This window comes from Ailuropoda melanoleuca, chromosome 7 (assembly GCF_002007445.2).
Source record: "Ailuropoda melanoleuca isolate Jingjing chromosome 7, ASM200744v2, whole genome shotgun sequence".
NCBI classification, from domain to species: domain Eukaryota; kingdom Metazoa; phylum Chordata; class Mammalia; order Carnivora; family Ursidae; genus Ailuropoda; species Ailuropoda melanoleuca.
Window position 1 is genome coordinate 30302194 of NC_048224.1, and position 10874 is coordinate 30313067.

A 10874-nucleotide genomic window follows, 5' to 3' on the forward strand; every position below is an offset into this window, starting at 1 on the left:
GGGGGGGTCGCCTTGGTTACAGCTGCTTGAGAGCACGCCTTTTCTCCCCTCGTTAGACCGCAGTTCCTCAGACCTGGAGCCACGTTCAATTAACAGATGTCGAACTGAATTGGGAAAGGGAAAAGTTTCGGACTGCTAGGACCATAGAATTCCTGAGGACTTTAACCTGGATGGAGCAGTTAAAAATTACTTGACAGAGGGCAAAATACACCTAGTAGCTAAAGCCTGAAAGTCTTAGTCGAGGATTTTCCCTGGTATTTCAGTATCTCAGCACTAAGATTCCTACTGCTGAAATTAAGTGGGCCCAGGGAAGCGAAGGGAGAAATTGAATGCCTAGAAAGGGGATGAGAAAGCAAGGAGAATGGTTCTTTGAAAGATACCCTTGCCAAAGACTGACAGGTGGGGTGCAGGAAAGGCGTATGGATTTGAAACCTTGATTGAAATTTGTCTCTACAGCTTATCAGATATAAGACAGTAAAGCTGACAACCATATGAGCCTCAGTTTATGAGCAGAGACACAAGCACTGGGACTAAGAACATTCCTGTTCTATGACCAGAGAAAAAACAGACCCAGATACCCACCTCTCTCCTCCCTGACAACACAGCCGGGCTACCACAATCTGCCTTGAATCCACCATAAACAAACATTTGAGAGTCATCAGCATTATATGGTATTACATGGTATTAAAAGTTATGAGACTGGATCAGAAAAGGAAAGGTTTATTACTAGCCAGACATGTCCTCTAAACTCCACATTCCTAACTAACAGCTTATTCAACATTTCCTTTGGACATCCTATTTACATCTATCTTAAGTGAACATGTCCCTAATGGAACTCCTGATTTTTCCCCTAAAATTTATTCCTGCTACAGGTCCTTCATCTCAAATAACGATTTCATCCTTCTGGTTATTCAGGCCAAAAAGCCAAAGAAAGTCTTCTTCCATGTCACACATTTAACTCATCAGGAGATTCTGATCACATCAAATATTTCCTGACTTCCACCACTTGACCCCACTTCCTTTGTTATCATCATGGTCCAAGCCATCTCATGATCACAATGGAAAACCTCTGAATGGGTTTCCCACTTCCATCATTGCACTGTAGTGTCTTCCCCCTGCAGTCTAACATCAGCAGAGCAGCTGTGTGATTAATTTAAAATCTAAGTCAGTTCAGGTCACACTTTTGCTCAAAACCCCTCAAAAACTCCCCATTTCATTTGGAATAAAGCTGGAATCCTTATCATGGTCTCAAGATCTGCCATATTCTGACATCGCTGAACCTCTGGACACTCCTTCTATGACTCTTTCCTTTTTCCCTCTGCTCCACCCACCCTTGCTTCTTCCCTGCAGCAAGGTGGCCCAGGTGGTGATGTAGGTGACAGAAGTGCTTGGCCTGCCCAAAGGAAGTAGCGAGTCTTCAGCCCACTATTGCCATGAAGAAATGCAAATCTCATGCTCAAGAAAAAAGGAAAACAGAAAATAAGAAATCTGATCTTTAAATATTGGTGAACAAGTACCTTTTTTCCCCCCGATTTTTAAAACACTGGAGCGCCTGGCTGGTTCAGTCAGTAGAACTTGTGACTCTTGATCTTGAAGTTGTGAATCCAAGCCCCACCTTGGGTGTTAACTAAAAAATAAAATCTAAAAGGGGTGCCTGGGTGGCTCAATTAAGCATCCTACTTTTGATTTCTGCTCAGGTCATAATCCTGTGGTTGTGAGATCAAGCCCCAAATCGGCCCTGCATCAGGCTCCATGCTCAGCAAGGAGTCTGCATTTCTGCTTCTCCCTTTGCCCCTCCCCCTGCTCACTTGCTTGCTCTTCTCTCACTCTCTCTCAAATAAATAAATAAATCTTTAAAAAAAACAGATAAAATTCCTAGGACTGAATAAGAAATCAGATTAGAATAGTCAATACCCTACAAATGTCAATTCTCCCAAAATGTATCAGTAAATTGAATGAGATCCCAATAAATATGTCAACAGAGTTGGGGTGTTTTCCTAGATCTACACAGGCTGATTAAAATTTGAACATGAAAAAAAACTAAAAATAGACAAGAAAATTTTGAAAAAGAAATGCGGTGAGGAGGAACCAGCCCTATTAGATATAGACACATTCTAAAACCTCAATAATTTAAAACGTGGGTTTTGGCATATGAACAGACAAACCAATGGAACAAAATACAAAGTCCAGAAATAGAAACATATAAAAATAAGAATTTAGTGCATTAAAGTCAGTACCTCCTATCAATAGTATAAAGATAAATTATTTGCACAAATAGGGAGCCATTTGGAAAAAGATGAAGTTGGGTTCATACTTTACATATTATATTTGAAGATGTAAATTCAAAAAACAAATCCATAAAAATCTCAGAAACAAAATTATTTTATTTTATGATTTTGACCCTGTACTAGGACTTAAAATCTAAATACCAGAGGGAAAAGTTTTAAAAATTTGATTGCAGGCTTTTCCCATCACTTTCAAAAATCTTCTGTATAACCCCCCCCCACACACACACACACACTAAAGGAAATAAAAAGTAAAATCAAAAGGCAAATAACAAATTTGAGAACATTTGCAACTCATATCACAAGTAAAGGATTAATTTTCTTAATATACAAAGAACTTCTAGGAACAAAAAATGATCAAGTACTTGATAGGAGATACTTATTTCCAAACAGTTTGTAGAAAAAGAAATATACATCACCCTCACATAAAAGATATTAAAGCTGACTCACAATAAGATAAATGCAAATTAAAAGATAATTTTTCTTACTTTTTAAGATGATCAAAATTCAAAAGTTGAAGCAGCCCTCTCACATTTTGTTGGTAGAAGTATAAACTACAAAAGATGTATTTGCAAGAATTAAATTTGGCTAGGAGTAACAGTAAAACACAAAAAAAATAAATTAGTTTCTCACATCAAAGTCAAGAAGCTAATTCGTCACATGAAAATCAAGATATAGGCAGGCTAGGCATGAGGTGTCTGCTCCAGGAAGTTCTCAAACATCTAAGCTGCTTCTCTATTGTTTCTCCATTCCCAAGGTCACCTCATAGTTCAAGATGGCTGTTCTAGCTCCAGCCATCACACCCACATTTTAGTCAGCAGATTAAAGAAAAGGAAGGAGAAGGACATGGTCTCCCCATTTGAGGAGACTTCTTAGAAGTTATATATAACAATTCTGCTTACACCCATCCTTCTGGCAGAACTCAGACTGTATCTAACTAACTGTATAGGAACTAAGAAATATAACAGATTTTTTGTAAGTAGTAAAAACCTCTGCCATAAGTACGATTTCATGAAATTTTTGTTTCAAATTTATATAAACATGTATACTCATTGACAAAGCAAAATACATTCTTATGGTGGGTCTTAGTTTTTTAAACTTTGAAAACTAAATGAGACAATATAATGATACAAGAACACAGGAAGAAAATAGGCATGATTATTCTTCTGACCTACAAGGAAAAGTCTTTTCTTTTCTTTTTTTTTTTTTTTAAAGATTTTATTTATTTATTTGATAGAGATAGAGACAGCCAATGAGAGAGGGAACAAGCAGGGGGAGTGGGAGAGGAAGAAGCAGGCTCATAGCGGAGGAGCCTGATGTGGGGGCTCGATCCCATAACGCTGGGATCATGCCCTGAGCTGAAGGCAGACGCTTAACCGCTGTGCCACCCAGGCGCCCCAGGAAAAGTCTTTTCAAAGCCTAAGAACAGAGAAGAAAAATCATGAGGGATGAAGTGGTGAATTTGAACTACATAAAAATTTTAAAGTTCTATGTCAAAAAATATTTTAAACAAAACCAGTAGGAAAAAGATAGGTTAGGTAATAAATACTGTTAGGACAATTGGTGAGCCATTTAAAGAGAGAAAAAAACTGGCCTCCATAAAATTCCTAACATCAAAATCTTGACGTGCAAAAAAATCTAAAGGAAAAGATTGAAATATTCGACAATCATATTCAGGGGCCAGTCAGGAAACAGAAACCATGTCAGCTATTCTTATAGAGAGAATTTAATAGAAAGAATTATTAACCATGTACTCAAGAAAAAAAGAAAAAAAAAGAGCATCTGAGATAGCACAAAGGAATAACTGCAGGAAATAGCCATTCTCCCAAGGGCTGGGAAAACAAAGGAAGGAGTGGGGATTAGTAAAATTTAGAAGACTGTAGATGGGGCCCTCAGAGGTGGGCTGGACATAATACATCCAGAGAGTTGGGGGGTACCAGCTGGCTGGTATGTCTGAGGTGGTACAATGAGGCTGCTTGTGTAAGTATTGGAAAAACTGCAAACTGGAAAAAGGTTCTGGAAGTTGCCATTGGGTGAAGACTCATTGCTGCAGTGCTATTGACAAGAACGAAGAACAAACAAGAGTTAGTGAGTCCCTTCTTCCTCCTCTATCCTTCCAGTCTCCCTGTCCTGCCTTCTGTTGGCTGAGTCTAGCAGAGAGCCGGGCTGGCAGAGTGCAAATGTGATTTGCAGAGTCCCAGATGCAGAAAGACAGAGCCAAATATAGAAGGGGTGAGTTTGAAGCAAGAGAGGATTGCTTAATAATCAGAACTACAACTTTACAACAATTTTAAACAACTAAATGAAATAACAGAAACATCGGGAAAAAATTAGTACAATACATATGTAATTTAGGGGTTGAGGAGACTGTCTTTGAAAAGATAAGAAACCTAGAAGCCATTGAAGAAAAATATAGACAGAGTTCACAACATTAAAAAAAAACTAATGAGATATGGCAAATGATACCATAAACATAGACATAGACAAAAGGCAAAAAATAGCTTAAGGGAAAGATTTGCAACACATTTGAAAGACAAGTGATTAATATCTGCAATATACAAGGAGCTTTTACAAATTATTGAGAAAATGACAAAAACAATCCAGTGGGGGAAAAGGCCTCAAGCTATGAATAGCATTTCACACACAAAAAAATTCAAATGATCAATAAACTTTGCAAGCCTGCTCAACCTCCCAATTGTCAGGGAAATGTAAATTAATATAACAGTGGGCTATAACTTCTCACTAAATTCACAACAATTATAAACCAATATAACACCTACTGCTGGTAGGGATGCAAGGAAAAGTGTATTCTCATCCTTTGCTGCTGGAAATGTAAAATAATGATGCCATTTTGGGAAGAAGTCTGAAAATATCTAAACAAAGTTTTCTTTAAATTTATATTCTTTCAAACTAGTGATCCCATCCCCTGAGAATTTATCACATAGATATAAAAGCATCAATCCAAAGTATATAGAAGATATTTATTTCAACAATATTTGAGTAGCAAAACATTGGGAAGAAAATGGATATATGGGGCACCTGCCTGGCTCAGTGAGCGGGGTCATAAATTCAAGCCCTGCATTGGGCATGGAGGCAGGCAGGCAGGAAGGAAGGAAGGAAGGAAGGAAGGAAGGAAGGAAGGAAAAGAAAGAAAAGAAAAGAGAAAAGAAAAGAAAGAAGGGAAGGAAGGAAAGGGAGCAAGAGAAGGGAGGAAGGGAAGGAGAGAGGGAGGAAGAGGATATGGATCAATAGGGGAATGATTTAACAAACTGTGATATACTGACTATTGTGGAGCTATCAGAAGGACTGAGTTCCATCTATATCAGTAGTGTGTTTGAAGAGATTCCTCCCCCCAATGTATTTTCAAGTGAAAATAACAACCTACATGAAAGTATATATAATCTAATCATACTGTTATGAAATAAACCAAAAATGCATATATTTGGGGGTTTTTGGTGTTACTGTTTTTGTTTTTAAGTAGGCCCCACACCCTGTGTGGAGCCCAATGCAGGGCTTGAACTCACAACACTGAGATCAGGACCTGAGCTGAGATCAAGAGTTGGACACTTAACCGTTGGAGCCACCCAGGCACCCCCAAAAATGCAGTATTTGTACGTGACCATGGAAACATGGAAAAGTAACAGGTCGGGAAGTTATTAATTACCTGGGAGAGAAGTAGGGAGGGATGTGTAAATAGCACAGATGATTGAAAAATGTAAAATAAATATTTAATACCTTAATGCTAAGTATTGTATTTTTATTTTAAAATGATACATTTTCAAAACCAGGAAATTGAAGTTGGTACGGTAGTATTAACTCAGGTACAGATCACATTTGGATTTGATCAATTTTTATAACAAGCACTGATTTTTTATAACTTTATTAAAGTATAATTGATATACAAAAACCTGCACATATTTAATATATACAATGTGATGTGCTTGGACATATGTCTGTACTTATGATACCATCACCACAAATCAAGGTAATAAACACATCCGTCACCTCTGAAAGTTTCCCTGTGCCCCTTTGCTTTAAAAAGAAAAAAACTAAAATTTCTAGTATAGATCACTTAACATGATATCTACCCTCTTAAGTGTTTAAGTGCACAACACCATATTACTAGCTATACACACTCTGTCCTACAGGAGAGGTCTAGAACTCACAGACCTTGCATAACTGTAAATTTATACCCATCGAGCATCAACTTCCATCTCCCTGTCCCCTGACAATCACCGTTCTATTTTCTGCTTCTCTAAGTTTGACTATTTCAAATACCTCATGTAAGTAGAATCATACATTATTTGTCCAAGCATTGATTTTTAAATGCATGCTTGACCATTTCCCAAAACTTGAGACATTAATAAACTCTCTAATAACATACCCATAAGTTCCATGACAAAGTTCTGAAGAAGACTGATCTTAAGCAGTAGGGTTAAATTGCCACCTTGCAGATCCTACACGTATCTAGTCACTGCAAATATTTTCCCACACCAGGGTATCACTTTGCCCCTCCCAGCAATTCTGCTAAGCAGGAAAAGTTTGACAATTTCCACAGCTAGAGAGTGAAAAAAAGGGTTCTGCTGGGATTCAGATGAGCATCCTTGAACCCACAAGGAAAGTCAGAAGGTTGATATTTGTATCTCCAAGGGTGATGCTCAGAGGTTTAACAATGGATACAGCTTTAATCGATTGAAATAGCGATCCCAGTGGCTCCCAGTTGAATATCGGCCCTGAAAAAACTAAGGCACAAAAACATACACATCTAGTCAACCATAAAGTTAAGCTCTGAATCCACATTTCAAAACCCCTAAGTTTACAGGGAAAGAAATCAGATAACTTTCCTTATAATAGCCAGTTAAAGGAAACTTTAAAATTACAAAATGGGGGGGCGCCTGGGTGGCACAGCGGTTAAGCATCTGCCTTCGGCTCAGGGCATGATCCCGGCGTTGTGGGATGGAGCCCCACTTCGGGCTCCTCCGCTGTGAGCCTGCTTCTTCCTCTCCCACTCCCCCTGCTTGTGTTCCCTCTCTCGCTGGCTGTCTCTATCTCTGTCAAATAAATAAATAAAATCTTTAAAAAATAAAAAATAAAATAAAATAAAATAAAATTACAAAATGGTAGTCACAGAGCCTGGGACATTATTGCTAAGATAACATTCCTTAGAGCAGCATTTTGCAATTAGCATATTATATTTATAGTCAGAAATTTACTTTAAAAAAATTACTTCAAAATTTTTAGAACATTAAATAGCACACGCGCGCACGCACACACACACAACTACTCTGTAGGTACCACTAATTCCTGGAGATAACAGGTGAATAAACAGGAGGCCCACAAAGTACTTCAATAATTTTCCACAGTTTTGAAATTTCAACAGGTTAATTTTTAATTTTCTCACGTGAGCAATTGCTTTTTCTTACTTCAACGCATTTTATAAAATAACAAACCTTGTGTTTTCTTACTGTATTTATAGTAGATACATTCCTAATTCATATTACAAACAGAATACAAACACATTAAATATGTGAGAATGGTAAAGATATATAGGAAACAGGCATTCTCCTCTGTGGAAGGAATGCAATCCTGGTTTTGAGGAAGACACTTAAGTATGTAGGAAGAAGCTATAAAGCTGTTTATGCCTTAGACTTCCACTGCTAAGAGTCTATTCTGAAGAAATAACCAGATACATAAATAAAGATTTATGTATAAGAAATTTACAAGAATGTTGATCCCATCAATGTTTAAAGAGTGAAAAATCAGAAAGTCTGAATGTCCAGCAGTCAGTGAATATGTATATGAAGTATGGCAAATCTTTAAGAAAAAATACCCTAAAGCCTTTAAAAACAGTATTTTTTTAAAAGATTTACTTATTTATTTTGAAAGAGCATGCAGCAGGGCGGGCCAGAGGGAGAGGGAGAGAGAGTCTCAAGCAGACTCCGCACTGAGAGCAGAGCCAAAAGCAGGGCTTGATCTCACAGCCCTGAGATCACTACTTGAGCCAAAACCAAAAGTCGGACACTTAACCAACTGTGCCACCCAGGTACCCCTAAAGACAGTGTTTTTAAAGAATATTTAAGGATCGGGGGAAATCTTCAGTGGACAAATCACCATTTTGCTACTCTTAGTAAACAAATGGATCTAGGCAATGATCATCAATAGCTGCTTAAATCACAGACAGTGAAACAGACATTATGTACCTTCTTTTTTCTTTTTAAGGTTTTATTTTCAAGCAATTGCTACACCCAACATGAGGTTGAACTCAGAATCCTGAGATCAAGAGTTATATGCTCCACCGACTGAGCCAGCCAGATGCCCCCAGACATTATGTACCTTCTTATGAAAGTACACAATACTACCCTTTAAAAAGTCTTGCCAAAAAATTTAGAAGTGAATCTGATCAAGCCTAAATCTAACAATTTCTGGAAACTAAAAGCAGAAGAACATATTAACTACACTAGAACAATGCAATCAGCACAATCTGGATGTGAAAAATTCAACGAGGCAAACAACCTGGTTTTTTATAACAAAGGTTGTTTTGAAAGAATGAAAGGAGACTGAATAGGAAACTATAGATTAAGAGAATTTTACGTGATATATCAACCAATTGTAATGTATGGACTTTCCAAGGATATCAATTCAAATAAACAAACTGTAAATTATATACATATGGCAATCAGTAATATGAACACTAGAAATTTTATAATATTAAGAAATCATGGATAATAATAAAGGAATTTTAATTATCTTGAAATGGAGCTCTATCTTAACAAACGAAAATGAAAACACAATGGTCCAAAATCTTCAGAATACAGAGAAAGCAGTTCTAAGAGGGAAGTGTATAGCAATACAGGCCTATCTCAAGAGATAAGAGAAAACTCAAATAAACAATCTAACCTTAGACCTAGAGGAACTAGAAAAAGAACAAACAAAGCCCAAGGTATGTAGAAAAAAGGAAATAATAAAGATCAGAGCAGAAATAAGTGACATAGAGGCTAAAAAGACAACAGAAAAAAGAAGACACCTGGGTGGCTCAGTTGATTTGATTATCTGACTCTTCATTTCAGCTCAGGTCATGATCTCAGAGTCATGGGATCAAGCCCTGTGTCAGGCTCTGCTCTCAGCGGGGAGTCTGCTTGGGATTCTCTCTCTCTTCCTCTGCCCTTCCCCCCCCCCCCCCCCGTGCACATGGGGGCGCACGCACGCACTCTCTCTCTCTCAAATAAAAAAGTTAGTCTTAAAAAAAAAAATTCAGTGAAACCAAGAGCTGGTTTTTTGAAAAGAAAAACAAAATTGATAAACTATTAGTCAGACTCATCAAGAAAAAAAGGGAAAGAACCTAAATATAAATAAAATCAGAATGAAAGAGAAGTAACAACTGATACCATGGAAATACAAAGGATTATAAGAGAATACCATGAACAACTGTATGCAAAGAAATTGGACAACATAGGAGTGAATACATTCCTAGAATCATACAATCTTCCTAAACTGAATCAGGAAGAAATAGAAAATCTCAAAAGACTAATCATTAGTAATGAAATTGAATTGGTAATAAAAAGGACTACCAAAAAAATTAAAATCCAGGAACAGATAGACTCACAGGTGAATGCTATCAATCACTTAAAGAAGATTTAATATCTATTCTCCTCAAACTATTTCAAAAAAATAGAAGAGGATAGAAAGCTTTCACATACATTCTACAAGGCCAACATTATCCTTATACCAAAACCAGACAATGACATCACAAAAAGAAAAAGGCTACGGAACAATATCTCTGATGAACATAGATGTAAAAATCTTCAACAAAATATTAACAAACCACATTCAATAATACATTAAAAGGATCATTCCCCACAATTAAGTGGGATTCATTCCAAGAATGCAAGGATGGTTCAATATTTGTAAATCAATCAATGTGATACACCTCATCAACAAAATGAAGGATAAAAATCACATGATCATCTCAATAGAAGCAGAAAACCACATGACATGTGCTATCATTCATGATAAAAACTCTCAACAAAATAGGTTTAGAGAGAACATACCTCAATATAATAAAAGCCATATATGAAAAACCCACAGCTAACATCATACTCAATGATGAAAAACTGAGAGTTTTTCCTTAAGATCAGGAATGAGACAAGAATGTCCACTCTTGCCATTTTATTCACCATAGTACTGGAAGTCCTAGCCACAGCAATCAGAGAAAAAGAAATAAGAGGCATCCATATTGGTAAAGAAGAGGTAAAACCCTCACTATTTGCAGATGACATGATATTATACATAGAAAACCCTAAAGACTCTACCAAAAAACCCCCAAAAAACCCTACTAGAAACAATAAATGAATTTAGTAAAGTTGCAGATGCAATATTAATACCCAGAAATTGATAGTGTTTTTATACACTAATAACAAAGTAGCAGAAGGAGAAACTAAGAAAATGATTCCACTTATGATTGCACCCAAAAGAATAAAATACCTGGAATAAACTTAACCAAGGAGGTGAAACACTTGTACCCTGAAAACTATAAAACATTGATGAAAGAAATTGAAGATGACACCAAAAAATGGAAAGATATTCCATGCT